This window comes from Dermacentor variabilis, chromosome 1 (genome assembly GCF_050947875.1).
Source record: "Dermacentor variabilis isolate Ectoservices chromosome 1, ASM5094787v1, whole genome shotgun sequence".
Taxonomy (NCBI): domain Eukaryota; kingdom Metazoa; phylum Arthropoda; class Arachnida; order Ixodida; family Ixodidae; genus Dermacentor; species Dermacentor variabilis.
In genome coordinates, this window is record NC_134568.1 from 17,305,771 (window position 1) to 17,322,378 (window position 16,608).

The window sequence follows — 16,608 nt, forward strand, 5'->3', positions numbered from 1 at the left end:
AAAAAATGAAAATCGAAGCACAGCTTATCTCGACCTTCGGAATCCCTTGTAACGTTTCTCTCTCTCTTGGCGCCAGATATTGCGCTGCTCGCGCGGCATGTCCGTGCGCTACGCGGCAGATGCGGCCGATGTGTATTTGCAGCTTGTGTAGATGGGAGATAAAACTGGGAGCTTCGCACGAGTGTCGTTAAACGTTTCGTTTTCTTTCCCCACTCGTTGTATGATTCGGTCGTCGTTCTGGTTGTCATTCGTGCTTGGTTTTTTTTCATCGCTTTCGCGCACTCAGCTCGTTTGCAACAAACGCTTTTCTTGGTGGAGCGGCAGATATCGCTTCGGTGGGTGCCAAAACAACTCTCGTAGAGGTCAGGAACGTAGGGAACCCTCACCGCGCGGCGTGCTCCTGAAGGTTCGATGCGGTTAGGTAGTAAGACCTCGCATATTATTACATGTCACTTTGCAGAAATGTACATACTTTGCTCCCTTTATCAATTATACCGGTAGTTCTTGGACAATAGTTACACGTACTTTCCAAATAAGCAAGTAACTCTTGCACGGTGACCGCTGCGATCTACGCAGAGAAATCACGCGCGCTGCCTGGTGTATACACGACAAAACCGCAGCCGGCAATTTCCGTTCCAACGACGTAAGCGTAGCAGTTGCGACGTCGGAGCGGTGACTCAGCGGCCGGACGCTCCAAGCGATGACTGCGTGTTGTTGATCGCGCGTTTATTTGTTCATCGACAGGATAACAGCCTCGGTATAGTTGTATACAGCATATGCTGCGGTCGCACGAATCACTCACGGCGACGATCCTCCTCGACGTTGGTGAGATTGAGGCGCCCCCGTAGCCTGTCCTTTTCTCGCGACGCTACAACGTATATCGCCAAACAACACGCCAGCAAAGCTGAAAGATGAAGCATCTTCGTCCGATTCAAGCTGCCTTAGCTTGCACTCGCAACGTCAGTCAGCAACGGGACAGATCACACGCATGGAGATGTCCCCACTTGTCGGTGCTCTTCCTTTAATAAATCACAACTAGTACCAAAACAATTAGGGCACCGTGACTGCTCTGATGACATCGCGGAAATTTTTTCGTCCAAGCATCATGCTTCCAGCTCTGCATGCATGGTCATACCACTATCGTTCCTGCCTCTCGCTATACGTTCCCAACAAGAAGGCGTCTGTGACTCAGATTGGACTTTTGGATCGACACTGTCGGTCGGTGACACGCAAGCGTCTGGCTGAAACAACACGTCTGGTTTGACTGAAAGCACACAATTAGAGAAACAATTGGAGAAGCCTCTCAAGAGGAACGCAGGAAAAAACGAAAGTGCTCAACGACGCGCTTTCCTACGACTTGACTCCGTGGTCATATACGGCTGCCAGGCACATGGGGCATATGGTACTAACGATGTTACTCTAATTAAACTGCAGCAATTACTTGTTAAGTTAGTCGGCAGCGTAATGAATTAGATTAACGTGTCAGCAATTCAATAATGTAATGAATAACTCTGTCGTGGTTATATCAATGCATAACTGGTACGTATGAAAGTAAAGTTTTCTCAAATTTGCAGAGAATGTACGAAATACATTTCGCAAAATTTCGTAACTTCCATCCAAACATCAGCTTGAACTAGAGTGACTCGTTTGCAGACCTTACGTATAACTGTGCTACATGAAAATCCTTGGGTCTCCCAATGCATCCGTTCTAATATCCATGTAATTAGGCTTTAGGTTTGTTCAAAGTATGATGTGTAAATTGCGTATAACGGAAGTAACACCGCCTTTTTTCTTTCTTTTTTTTTTTGGGGGGGGGGGGGTACAAGTCAACAACGACGCTTAGCCAATGGAACCTACAGCACTATGTAGTCTCCAAGGCGGGTAAAGTAATGTTCCTGTTTGATCTCTCCGCACAGGAACATGAAGGCAGTGACAGAGCATCCAAAGCTACAAGACCATTGTGTGGATCAGAATGTTCCTTGTTCTCCTTCCTGGGAATAAATCCAAAACTGACGTCTGTGAAACAGGCCTTCCTGGTTGGACCAGGTAACTTTTTAGAATCGCAGTATTTTATACATTAAGAAAGGCAATGAAATATTCGTATATTGATTTTGAATTGCATTGTTTCCTCCGATAGAGGAGAGAAATCAGCTTAGAAACACGATCCCAATAATCCAGAAGAATAATGGCATTTGCCGCTTAAGACACTCTGTGTACGTATACCGCGTGTGTCAGCCGAATACTTTCTGGGATTAATAAAAATGTGGTGTGCAAGACAACATGGTAATTTTTACTCATCAAGCTTCATAGGGGTTTCGGCGGACAACATTTGTGCGATAATCGCCAATTCAATTATTCAGTAACTAAATTTCCCTTAATCACTTTTAGTAAAAGATTTTAGAGGCATTTAGGCTGGAGCTATAGAGTCTTGGTGCTTGGCAGCTTCAGAAGGGGCTGAATGGCTCTGGTATACGAGCCTCAACGTTTTTATTCCGTGTTGGCTAGTGCGCGTTAGTTTTCTGCCTTAGGGCAAGAGCGATATTATAAATGAATATACAGTTATAGTGACAATAACTTTATCTTACTTTTTTATTGATGTTTGTATATGTGCGTGTGTAGCGTGGCACTCGAGACGCTATTCTAGGAAGGCCAAATACTGCTTACTTTGTGCTGGGACAATGTCACAGTCAATCATAGTTTCTCTCGTCACAAATTGGTTTCCTCCTCACCCTCGCTTCCAACCGCTTTTTTCGTTCTGCCACCAACTTTATTTTTTTTTCCTTTCTTACTTCAGCGTTGACCACAGCGTGCAACACAAAAGGGGAATTCATACTACAGTGTACCGGGCCCTCATTTCTGCTACGATAGATACGTTACGTAACCGTAATGTACGTAATGAGTTACAGCGTGGTCGAGCGACAGCAGCGAATCCTTACACGACACAGCTAAAAAGAAAAAGAGGCCTCGACTGCGCAGCGAGCTACGGCGCTAAGTGGCGACGTCGCTGTATACGTCCCGAGGCGAATGTAAATGTGTATACCTTGAACCCGACGAATTTTTTTGGGGGGACCACGGGTAACGCGCGTGCTGAAGCGCGCATTCGCGAACGTCGTAAATAAGCTATGCAGTGTTTAATGAGGACGCGCTTCCAAGGGGGTCGCGCAGGGTCTCGCGCTTTTTGTCCGCGCGATCAGCGCGGAAACAATGGCGGCCACTGTGCGCGCGCACACTCCACACCCACCTTGCATGCATTCGCGAGCGAGCGCTTCCGAAAGCGTTTACTCGCTCGCCCGCGGTCGTCGCCGTTCGGTCGCGCGCATGGGACCACGAGGGTACGCGTGGTTGAGCTGCATGCGTACTGCATGCTACTTGGGTGCAGCACTACTGGTGCAGTGTGTTCGAGAACATAGAGTTTAATACAACAAAAAATCACTATAGGGACTCTCTGGCGCTGTATTGTCTACGGGAGCGGTAGGCATGGCGGTTAACCTGCAGCATGGTAATGATTGGTGTAGTATTGGCATATAGATGGATTTGCCTAAACATCGTCCTACCGGCTTTGAGCGGCTTTGCGACGTTGCAAGTTGGCCCTTTTGTCGCGTTATAAATGTGACAATCCGCTGTGAATCATACACGTGCGCAGAGACTTATTTCGTTGTTGTGCTTAGAAAACTATGATTGCTCGGAAATTCAGAAAGGCAAGGAGCGATAAGTAAGGCCGCGAGAACATCTGAAGTCGCAAGCGCGAAGACTACACAAATCCACGCACTAGAGTTACAGAGACCTCGCTAGTAATTTTGGACACTCAATGCCCGAGAAAGTTGGCCTCCTCCTCTTCCTTCCGCACGATAGTATATGTACATAGGTCCCCTAGACAGAAGGACTTTGGTCCCACGTGTGACCTTGCAATCCGTATGCGCTTGACACGCCGTACGAAAGCAGTAGTATGAGACAAGCGACGTGCCATGACATTATTCACGGTAATCTTTTAATTTCATCTTGTACAGCAGAAGCTAGCGGAGTGACACGGCGCATCGACGTTAGCTCTGTCCATGGTGTAGCTGCGCACCACCGCAGCCACATATAGCGAAAACAAAATATTCATTCCTTAAAGAACAAGGAAAACGCAGTTCTGAAGGACAAAACGCCTGCCATGCTCCTGTCATGTCAGTTTCGTTCTGGCAATATGGCGCATCTGCGAGCTCTGTATATCACATCGCTGCACAACGCACGGCCTTGGGGAAAAAAATCGCATCCGTCAGTTCAAACTTTCCCTAACTTTAAAAGCATATGGAATGGCACTGCCCTTTCAAAACTGTGTTTCATGCAAAAGGTGAGGATGTGCTCGTTGAAGACGGCCGGACCCTGGTAGCATTCCCTCAGAAGGATGAAAAAAAGAAAAAAGTTCCTCCAACAGGCAGGTGCTTAAATGATCGTCTAAGAGAGCACTGTAACAACGCCCATAACACTGTTCCAAGGCCACTTGGGCATCCATTGCCGGGACTGCGGCTGCGTGCCCCTCTTTGAAGTTATACGGAAGTTTTAGCGAGACACAGCAAACCCGGGAAATTGTCGAAGCTGATTTCATCAGAAAACTGGGTAGTATGTGCGTTAGTGCCCCCTCTATCGCGCTGACCCCTAATGAAGTCACGTATCTAAACAGATAGAAATCGTAATGGTCGTTTTTTTTTTTCAAGTGACCGCGTTCTTAGCACAGTGACTTGCTGTTAGAACACCCCTTGTGACTGCCTTTCATTTTCTGCGCATGCCCCCCTTGTATATGTACACACGATGTGGCAACGCAATAAAATATTGGTGGAAGTCAGCGCTGTGTATGTCGTCTCTCGCAGTCCTTGTCCTTCGCGCTGTACGTTATTCTTTATCATGAATTACCAACTAGCGCAAGCAACCACCCTAGTTCCTCTAACGCCGTGTGAAAATCTGAGCCAACTCCCCACTGCACGGAATTGAAAGGCATAAAAGGAAGGGCAACCCGTCACGGGTCGGCAACGCGTGCATCCGCGCAGATTAGCGCTGCGGCCGCTGTGGAGAGCGCGCGGAGGGCAAGGATCCGCAGCTTGCGGTCGTCGAGCTAGAGCAGCAGCAGCAGTATACCTGCCGGCCATCTAATTGGCACAGCAGGCTTTGACCGCATCATCGTGGAAGAGCGTGCGCTACCTCGCAAGGAGCTCCTCCGAGACTGTAGCAGCTCTACACGCGTAGGCCAAGCGTCGTGCAGGTTGTCGTGGAGACGTGTGATCTCGACAACAAGAGCAGCTATTCGATATGGACGATGCCCATACTAGGGGACGGCCCCCGTGGATTTCCGCGCTCGTCTCTTGCGGAGAGTCGAGTGTTTAGCGGAAGTGCGTTGGCCGGAGAAAGGGCGGAGCGCTGCTTCCTGGCGTCGCCCCAAAAATGAAATTGGTTTCGACAATTACACTGTAGTCGTGATGTTTGCTCGCCACGAGTTTGGATGAATGAATTATTTGGACGAATCGTCAGAAACACTGGCAGTGTTGCGCTGCTCGATGACCTCCCCAGAAAAAACGTGTTCTTCAATTATATGCAAGCAAGGCAACAGGTTACGAGAAAGCGTTTGATTCAGTCGAAACCTCAGCAGTCATGGAGGCATTGCGGAATCAGGGTGTAGACGAGCCGTATGTAAAAATACCGAAAGATATCTATAGCGGCTCCACAGCCACCGTAGTCCTCCATAAAGAAAGCAACAAAATCCCAATAAAGAAAGGCGTCACGCAGGGAGATACGATCTCTCCAATGCTATTCACAGCGTGTTTACAGGAGGTATTCAGAGGCCTGGATTAGGGAGAATTGGGGATAGGAGTTAATGGAGAATACCTTAATAACTTGCAATTCGCTGATGATATTGTCTTGCTTAGTAACTCAGGGGACCAACTGCAATGCATGCTCACTGACCTGGAGAGGCAAAGCCGAAGGGTCCATGGGTCTAAAAATTAATCTGCAGAAAACTAAAGTAATGTTTAACAGTCTCGGAAGAGAACAGCAGTTTACGATAGGTAGTGAGGCACTGGAAGTGGTAAGGGAATACATCTACTTAGGACAGGTAGGGACTGCGGATCCGGATCATGAGACTGAAATAATCAGAAGAATAAGAATGGGCTGGGGTGCGTTTGGCAGGCATTCTCAGATTATGAACAGCAGGTTGCCATTATCCCTCAAGAGAAGTGTCTTACCAGTACTCACGTACGGGGCAGAAACCTGGAGGCTTACGAAAAGGGTTCTACTTAAATTGAGGACGACGCAACGAGCTATAGAAAGAAGAATGATAGGTGTAACTTTAAGGGATAAGAAAAAAGCAGATTGGGTGAGGGAACAAACGCGAGTTAATGATATCTTAGTTGAAATCAAGAAAAAGAAATGGGGCATGGGCAGGACACGTAATGAGGAGCTAGGGAAGATAACAGATGGTCATTAAGAGTTACGGAATGGATTCCAAGAGAAGGGAAGCGCAGCGGAGGGCGGCAGAAAATTAGGTGGGCGGAGGAGATTAAGAAGTTTGCAGGGACAACATGGCCACAATTACTACATGACCGGGGTAGTTGGAGAAGTATGGGAGAGGCCTTTGCCCTGCAGTGGGCGTAACCAGGCTGATGATGATGATGATGATGATGATGATGATGATGATGATGATGATGATGATGATGATGATGATGATGATGATTAAGGCAACAGGAAAGGAGCCCACTACAGCTGGTATAAATTGTCAGTATACGAGTAACGAAATGCCTTGATGGGATTATTATTATTATTATTATTATTATTATTATTATTATTATTATTATTATTATTATTATTATTATTATTATTATAACGCCATAGTGGCTTAAAGGAAATGAGATTACGAAGGCCACAGAAGAAGAAAGGGGCAAGGGGGTGACTCAATTACACCTGTACTTCGAAAGTATGAAAAATTGACCCATTAAATCACGAATAGCTTGCTTCATTTTGCTGACTTCCTGGCATATGTTTGTAATGGGAGGACTCAGAACACGTTTCTCGTAGACGATAGGTTTTAGAGTAACCGCCAAAGAATGAGAAGAAACTAGCCAAAGTACCTTGCAAAAAGCCCACCCGCCACAACCTGTAGCGACAAAGGTGGAATTGTAACGGTAACGGGAAGTTGAATCACACTCGACTAGGAAAGGGCGATGGGTGCACGCGGCATTGCATAATTAAAATACGGTTTGCTGCACGATGTCTCGACGCCGCCTGCGCAAGTTTGTTACCTGTTTGAATGCTAGGTGGTTTGCATTGACGTCATCGTGGCCGGAATCTTGGGGCATAGCGCGTCGCGAAGCTGCGTAAACATGAAGCATGACAACACGACAGCACAACAGACGCATCCTGCACCGGCGACAAATTGATAACAGTAATAATTCGGTAAAGAATGGTCACTGTCAAAAGATAGAACAATGTGCACGCACGCTAACGTGCGTGCACTGACGTCATCATGACTGCCATGCTCGGCGAGAAGCTACGTCGGTCACGTCACGCGAAAACTCTATGAAATTGTAGTCATCATCATATATTTCCTCAACTTGGCATCACTAACTTTGCGGCATCCGGCCGCTCCATCTCGGAGAAGGATTTAGCTCCCGAGAAACGCGCGTCCGACTTCCGAGTGGGATCGGCAGCCCACGGGCACGGAGGTTTCTTGCACGCTCCGGCTGCCGCTCCGTATAACTGCGCGTCCTTCCGCAAGAATCTCACGCCTCCGTGCCGTTTGTCTCGTCCGAGTCCTGCCCTTTGCGGCGGCACCAAGGCGCGAAGCGGCACACAACCTGGGACAATGACGCGTCATATGACGCCGCCGCCGCGAGCGCGGGACACAACGGACAGCGTCCCGCTCCAGGCCGGGTCGCCGCTTTGTGCCGTTACGCCTTCTTACAGCGCGATGCTCGTGACCCCGCCGAGGGAAAGAGCGCTATTACACATGAACGCGCAGGCACCTCGGACGTGCTCTAAGGACACTTATAACTGCCGTCCCCGCGCAGGAATACACGCAGCGCGCGACTCGTATATAGATCGCCGTGTTGGTGACGCTTTCATGGGACGCCGATCTGCTTTGGCGCGCGTTCTATAGATGACCTCGGACGATAAGAACTCGAGCTGCTTTACACCTCAAAGGAGCCAAGAACGGCAAGAAAACAACGCGCAGGAGAAGAGACGACGCGGTATAGATGCACCTAATTACGCCGTTTGTTTATACCACGCCGTTCACCTCTTTTTACGGCGCGGCACTTGTTTGACGGCCTTTGACATATAGCTGCGTCGTTATTCTTAGCGCAAGAAGGAAATATTGACCTTCAGCTGGCACGTAATTATAGTAAGGCGGCGCCAATGAAAAGGCTCGCTCGAATCGATGTGGACCAAGCTGACCGGGACTATAATAAACGACGAAAAGAGCTCGACAGCACTCCAAGCTGCTTTCAATAATGTTAATTTCGTTCTAACATTTGCAAAGCGTAAGCACATACTGTACAAAAGTCATATGCGCCATATACCCGAAATTGTACCATTAAAATACTAGTTCCAAGTTCCTCTATAGAAAAACATGGCTCTTATCACATATACTTATAGCGGGTGAAGACGTGGTGAATGTTAACTTCCACAAAATCGCAGTCGATTCTACCCGTATGTACTTTCGTGACCGGTGCACTTTGCGGGGACAAAAAGAAATAAACAACTGGAGGATAGTAATGAATAGATAGATAGATAGATAGATAGATAGATAGATAGATAGATAGATAGATAGATAGATAGATAGATAGATAGATAGATAGAGATTAGACAAAAGGCAGGGAGTTTAACCAGACGCACGCCCGGTTTGCTACCCTGCAATGAGGGAAAGGGACGTAGGGATGAAAAGATAGAAAGGAGAGAGTGAGCAGAGTCTCGCGCACATATGAAGGTGCGCATCGAGCGTATATACGGCAACAACGCTTACGTAACTTTCTGTACCATCGACGCGCACCGGCCATGGTCCAAGAATCTTCATTTCCCAAAATGTTCTATAGAGTCCAGTCGGTTCAACGCTGTCCGGAGAGCTTCACGCTCGACGTGCACATGTGAACGCGTGCCGTGCCGATGGTGGGCCCTTTTCTAGTTTCTTGACGCACCAAGTGCAAACGCCCGAGAGAAAAATGTTACCTATTAAATTTTACATAGATACGTAAGAATAACAATAAAAAGTTCACTCACTGCGTTTCTTTCGTGCGCGCAACTATTGATTTAAACGGCAGCGTTGATTTCGATTTTCCGCGACAAAAGGTGATGAGTGGCGCCGCACAACCCGTTCCGCCGTGTGCACAAGCACACACACACACACACATACACGCGCCCCCGGCGACTTCCGGCCGACAGCGACGAGGCGGCTGCCCGCGTACCAACTGCCGTGGCGTGCAAGCGGGAGCCAGCCCACAGAATGCAACGGTAGCTGCAGGCACGGCCGCCTTCGGATGCGCCAAACCCTCTTCGCGCGGCTCGCGGACGGAACGCCTGCAGTGTTGGGCGCCGATTATCAGGCCCATAGCAAGACGCGTCGCAAAGCCAAGAAAGGGAACGCCTCGTGGATGTCCGTGACATTGTAATGTGTAGCCTGCAACAATATGGCCGCTCGTAAACTGCGAATCGGTCGGTGATGCGCTACGCGCGAGCGAGGGCGTATTGTCGACGGCCCATGGCGTGGACAGCGAAAGGTGATGTAAACGCGTGGGCGCAGCCACGTTGTGCGAGGCGTCCGTATCGGCGATGCAAGACTGAGAGTGAAGCCTGACTCGCGGTTCCCAGTAATACCACGTAATACGTACTCGAGAAGCTCGCGTGGGCGCTGGCAGTGGATTGGAAAGTGACGGCCCGATGGATGAAGTTCGCACAGTTGCCGCAGTGCAGACTGGCTAGATTGTCAGCATTTTCCCCTTTCGTCGTCGTTGTCATTCTTGTTGTTGTTTAACGCGAAAGGGGGCGGGCGACAGGTAGATAAGAAAAATTCGAAAGGAGAAACTACAAATCCATCAGCAATGGTATACCGACAATTTTTGCCCAAGAAGCGAATGAACGACAGCACGGGGTGATAAATTGTGGAGCACGCTAAAGCTGCGATTTTTTTTTCAGCAGAGGTAACATAGAAATCAGTTACTGGCGACAATTCGTAAATTTCAGTATGTACTTTAAAGTAATTAGTCCACGACTTAATTAGCGGAACTTTGTAATAATGCGAATTATGCATTTCGATTCCTCGTGCAAGTCATGCATCCGCCTCTTGGAGCCATCCATTTGAATGACTAGGACTGCGCTATCTGCCTCAGACGATTAAAAAAAAAGGAATCTGTATAGCTTAAAGTTACACCTCACGCACAAACACACACGCGAGCAAATATAATTCAACGAACTGATTTTTAGTCAACACGGAAATTTGCATGAGCACGTCATACGCACAAGCTCAGGTGTGCCTAACACGACCAGGAGGTCTTAAAACCAAGAGCCGCACAGAACGCGGAGGGGTCAGTTCCGTTTTGCCTGTGTATTCGGGATAGGAATGTTCTGAGGGATTTTCCTTCTTTAGTGATAGCATTGCAGAGGCTGCTTGGGCGAACCGTTTTAAATGTGTGTAAATATACCAACAGTTCAAATAAAGACATCGAGCGAGTGACAGTAAGCTCCTGTGCTGTAAGTTGTCCAGTGACAATGGAGCGTCACTTGCCCCAAAGTTTTCCCTTGTGCCATTCGACCAATGTGCTGGCACCTTACACACCGTCATTTTCCCGAAGTTCCTTAACCATCAATAAGTTTACCCGCGGCTGAAACGATTCGTGCTAACCGCTCCATGTGATGGACGCTGGTGGTGTTTTCTAATGCGAGATTATTTCTTCGGCTGCCTTGGCTCACTTCGGGGCTGTCTATGTGGCCTCGATACGGCGACCGCGTAAAACGAATGGAGAAAAGCTAGCCCCCTACGAGGACTCGAACCCGGGTCTGCAGCGTGGCAAGCGAGCGCCTAGCATTGGCAACGCTTGACAAGGGAGCACGGGATACCTGCAACGGTAGAGAGAAAGAGGCATCGCCACCGTCGCGCTGTCACGATATCGAAGTGCATGCGTGGCTCGCGCGTGGAGGGTTGCGACCTTTGGTCGAAAAAAAAAAAAAGCGACGAAGTCAAACGGAGCCGCACGGTCACGCTCCGCTCAGTCGGCTGTAATGGAAGATGAACAGAGCACGCGTGAAAAAAAAAAAAAAAAAAAAAACAAGTTACGGGGTCTTACGTGCTAACAACATGATTTGATTATGAGGCAATTTCGACCACCTGGGGTTCTTTGACGTGCACCTAAATCTGGGTACACGGGTGTTTTCGCCCCCACTCAAATGCAGCCGCTAAACGCGGCCGGGATTTGATCCCGCGACCTCACGCTTACCAGTCCGACACCATAGCCACTAAGGAAACGCGGTGGGTTGAGAGCGCGCGTGCTGTGTGAACTAGTTTATTTTACTATGCCGTAAACAGCGCTCCTCGAAAAAAATACAAATAATTATGATGCTCTCCCGTAACTAAAAGAAAAGCAGATAATCAATTTGGGTATCACCTAACTACGATGACAGTCATCGTAGATGAGTGCTAGCTGCCATAATCTAAAAAAAAAAAAATAATTTCTCAACTATACTCGATGTAACTAACTGTAGCTCAAAAAAAAAAAATGGTAGAGGAAAACGTTGCTGAAGCGACGTGATCGTGCAGTGGTCGCTGACAGATTTTGACCATGAATGAGCTCGCCTTCCGTTAGCGACACATGCGACTCCGCTACGGTGAAAGCAAGTGAAATCCTTATTTTAGACTGGCCAAACATTTCTGCCGAGCAGAGGTAACCCCGTACTACTTGACGCAATCTGCGAGTGCCCTGCCTCCCACGGCAATCCGCGTCGCTGCAGTGCGCGCCCGCCGTCGCAGCTTCAGGTTTCCTTGAATCAGATCTGCACGACCTGTAGCGTATCCCCCGATGTTTTGCGTGTGCTCCTCTGCAATCGCCGGGCGAGACAAAACACGCGCGGGAAAAGTGCCGTAGACGCTTCAGCTGGAGGGAACGAGCGCAGACTCCAGTGCGATCGCGTGTTGCCGTAGACGAGTGAGAGGCAGAAAGAGGGTGGGTTATTTGGAGCAGAAACGATCGGAAGGCGATTAGCGACAGCTTCATGGTATGGACCTGCTAAAATATGGCTTCGATACTGCTAAAATATGCAGATGGGAACACTTATCGGTTAGCTCTAATTGTCTAATGCCATGAAGCGTGCGGGTGCCGTGACGTTTCACTGCCTCCAGGATCGGCCTGCGTTGCAAACCACAATAAAACCGTGCGGGGACACATATCGTGAACTGGTGTCGGGATCTGTGCACCAAGTTGCCGCCTTTGATTATGCAGTCACCGAGATTGGCTCAGAGAGAGAGAGAGAGAGAGTGTATTGTCCGCCGCTTCGAGTAGACCAGCTCATGTACAAGAATTGTGATATCTGCCACAGGCAACTTTTAAGACTTTTAAAGTATTCGCGCTGAAACACACCGTATAGTATATTGACGCCGCTATATGTCGCCTACCATTCCACCGGATAAGCGCAGAAGAATATGTATTTATAAACAGGCCCGATGTTTGTAACATGTACGGGAAAGCATGGAAGGCGTATACGTTGCTGCATTGAGTTGGAATTCTTTGTCGGCACAGGACGTGCGTCAGCGCCAACAGCTGCGCTAGAGACATTCCTGACTAGCGCACCTGTTCTACTCTCCAGGTTCATTCGGGACGCAATCAATCCATTTTCTTTTTCTTTCTTTCTTTTTTGCGAGCGCTTTCAACGTTTCTCTTTGCATTGAATGAAGAACAAAATCATCCTTCGAAGTAGTTGCCGAATGTTGAGCCCCTTAATCGAGTATGCAGCTTACACGATATCCAGACGCTGCAATCTGTCACTTGAATGTATGGTATACAGCATTCGCTTAGCAAAGTGCGTGATTCGTTTGTATTTAAGACAAGCGTAAACTTAAGACACTCAGCCGGTGGAGCTGAGTCAAATGCAACCTGAGACAACAAGAGGAAAGGACGGCTTTATTGCGTCAGCAAAGACCAAGTCTTTGGTACTCGAGCACTTAGCCACAACACTTGCAAATCTACATGGACGGATGGGTCTATATGCGGATAAGCTGTTGCTTTCTTCGCGTTCAATATTTGGCCTGACCGTCTGAACAACCATCCCGTAGCGGCGGCTATTGAGGAGGCTACCACTACACGTCCATGCCGCTACTCGAGAACTAGACACGTTCGCGATTCAGAAAGCCGTGTCATAATCAAGACAAAGCCAATGCCCTCCTCGTACTTCGCTGCTCTACGTCTAACAATGCTGGCAGTTGCTAGCTCTCCTTAAAGCGGGTGTTATACGCTCGACTACTAATGGATTCCATTCCATCTTAACGTTGTGAGAGACTAGCAAACCGACGCCAATGCGCATACACGCAGCACTATATCATACTTCCCTAAAGAGAAAGCGCCCGGGCATCGTCAGCTCGCGAAAGCACCAACTCGGTATCATTTGCGAAAACGCCAGACACCACCGCACGAGCCGCGTGGTCAGAGGGCTTTGTCAAGAAGCCTTCCAGTTCCGCATCACGACGTGGACCACCTGCACACCGGCGGGGATTTGCGATACTATGGGCAACTCTCCTGTTTGCCTTCCGCCTTACGTGGAGATGACATTTGGCTATTACGCTGATCGGCGTAAACGGAATCATGGCCTTGCACACGCGTCTGCGTAGCGGACACTTGAATTAAACTGTGGGGGTTAACGTCTCGAAACTGCAGACTGGAATATGAGAGATGCTGTCGGGCACGGAGAACTTCGGATTATTTTTACTCCAACTGGGATTAAGCATACCGTGCACCCAAAACAGGGACACGGGCGTTTCTGCATTCCGCTTCCATCGGAATGCGGCCTCCGCGGCCGGGTATCGAACCTGCGGCCTTGTTTTCAGCGAGGCAACGCCATATAACCACTCGGCTACCGCGGCGGGTAGTGGCACACAATGTTTCCAGGACCGTTCCGCACATTTCGAAGGAAATCTCGCACCATCTCGTATCCATATACGATGCACCAGCTCGCTGACGTACTCTACGTACTCCTGCGAAACTTCCTGAAGTGGAACAGACGTAGGCCGTGTCGCATGTCAGTAGAAACACGCATTCAGTTCCCACCAATTCTACCGCGATGGGACCGTAGATGTTGGATGAGCATTATATACGCGTGATTGTTCGGAATATGCTGGACTGCACCAAAATCTTTATCAAATGAATGACGATGTATACGTGACCATAAGACCGTCGCATATCCCCTGACTTTTGCACTTGTTTTTAACCGCCAGACTTTCATGCGTACGCCGTTTATGGAGTGATTAAGGCAGGTAATTTGAAGTGAGCGGAAACCGGGAACCCGTGTGTATAGGGGGATCATTGTTCTGGTACAATCTTCGTGACCTTGAACACGAATGTGTCGCGCTCGAGATGAAAAGCAACGGAAGCGAGAGAGCAAAGAAACAGTGAAGCACCGAGAGCGCGGGGTGTGCACAGTAAACAAAGCACCATACGAGCACCTGGCGAACCCTTCCCTCTCCCCCCCCCTCCCAGAAGAGGGCGAGAGAAACGCTGGAGCACGTGGAAATGAGGAAAGAACGAAAACTGGGAAGGAATGGCGCGCCCGTACCGCGCAGCGGCTTTCCATTGTTCGGCACGGAAAACGCCAAGTGATTTCGCGCTGTCCTTCGCGACTCGCTCGGCGCGAGTGGACGCAAATTTGGCTCCGTCCGCTGGGCGCCCTCCGCGACGACGACGACGACGACTAGCCGTTGTAGAACGCGGCGGTTAGCACCACGCGCGGGGGAGTGGGCTTCGCCGAGGAGGCGCTTCTTTCTTCTCTCTCGCTCTTTCCCTTGATGTGCGATGTGTACTATTAGGCACTGTCCGTTCAGTGTAGGCGCCCTCTTTCCATTAGGGACGGCTGCGCACGTAATTGCAGCCTTGCCCTCGTCACGGCACTGCTGTTGCACTCGCATCCACGGATGGTGCTCGCGTGCTCCCTGCCAAGCTACAGGCGGCGACTCGCAGCCCACTGCCGACAGGACGTGATGCTTGCGCTGAAGCAGCGTTTGAGAAAGGCGCATTTTCTATTTCTCTCAGGAATTGGGACTCGAGGAGCCAGTCGAAAGAGTGACAAATTCCGCCTGTGGAACTCGGTCATACGGGCAAATCGCAACTGTAAGCTAATTTATTGGTGTCTGGTTAATCAAAGGGTCAACAAAGAGCAACGCGAAGTTCGTTAAGTATTACGAAGCATATTTTTTTTATCGTTTTGTCAAGGTCTCCCGCAGACTTCGGTTGCACGGTTCCAACAAAAAATACGTCATCGCCTGGCATAGCAGCATCGGGCCTGTCTATGCCCTGCCTTTTTCAGGCCGAACGGGTAGCCGTTTCTAGCATGTTCGCCCCCTTCACAGGAGGTAAATGGTGTTCTATAGACTTTCGCCACGTTTTATCTTACCTCAGCAGCGATGTTCGGGAGTTATCTCGGCTGTCTTCTTAATATTGGTTCTCGATATCGAAGGGTGAAGACCTACCCTGTGGTCACACACAGGCAGCTCAAGGTGTCATTGCAACAGAATGGTGACATCATCTGTCACCGATTCGACAAAACACAACGCTCGGTGACAAATAACGCCACAGTTCCGTTACAGAGAAATCGGCATCTTTTGGATCCTCGTCGCCGCAGACGACACGCTCTTTCCATTTCCTTGGATTGGCGTTGCTTCAAGCAGCACACGCCAGTATGTGTGCTCCTCTCGCTCGTGTATCGATGCTTGGACGCAGCAAATCGGTTTTTCTCGGAAGTCTCCAGCAGACTTCTGTCTCACGCAAGCTACATCACCGCCCGTCATGGTTCTACACAGGACGGCACACATATAACGAGTAGCCATCTGTACTAGATCCACAGATGCGCCGCGGTCAACGGCTCTGTCATATACGGATTTACTCAGCTAAACGATGAACGCTTTACCTAAACATCCTTATTGCAACGAATCTACGTATCAAGTGCATCATTCCTTCAATAAACGAACTTGGTTTTTTGACTATTTCACCTCGTTCTAATGCGATTATTTCTTTGGCTTTTTCGCCTGTTTTCGTGCTCGGACTTCATACACTATAAGGGCACTTGCTCTGCGGTGATCAGCTTGTGGGACGAGTTCGTCGCCGAACGTCAACGAGCTCTTGGCGACTTCCAATAGCCCTTTGAAACGCCACAAAGCTCTTCGAGAGATTTGTGGCGTCTGATGGTTTAGATGCTGAGCTAACGACTGCGGGGCATGTTTGTTGCCGACGTCCGCTGCGCATCTCTTATCGAGCTGCGCCGAAACGTAATCGTGCATGAGTAATACGCATTTGAATATTGAGACTACTTTCACTGTTCCTATACGGCACTCAGTGGCTGCAGCTTCTGTGGTAACCTAGTTTGGTTCGAAAGTCAAATAGTCCTAACTGTTTT

The 16,608-nt window shown here is 49.0% G+C and overlaps 1 protein-coding gene across 2 annotated transcripts in view; it reads right to left on the minus strand.

Moving 5' to 3' along the window:
- Positions 1 to 16,608, minus strand: part of LOC142575591 (rap guanine nucleotide exchange factor 2-like) — a 716,743-nt gene that overhangs the window by 649,551 nt on the left and 50,584 nt on the right. The window lies entirely within an intron of this gene.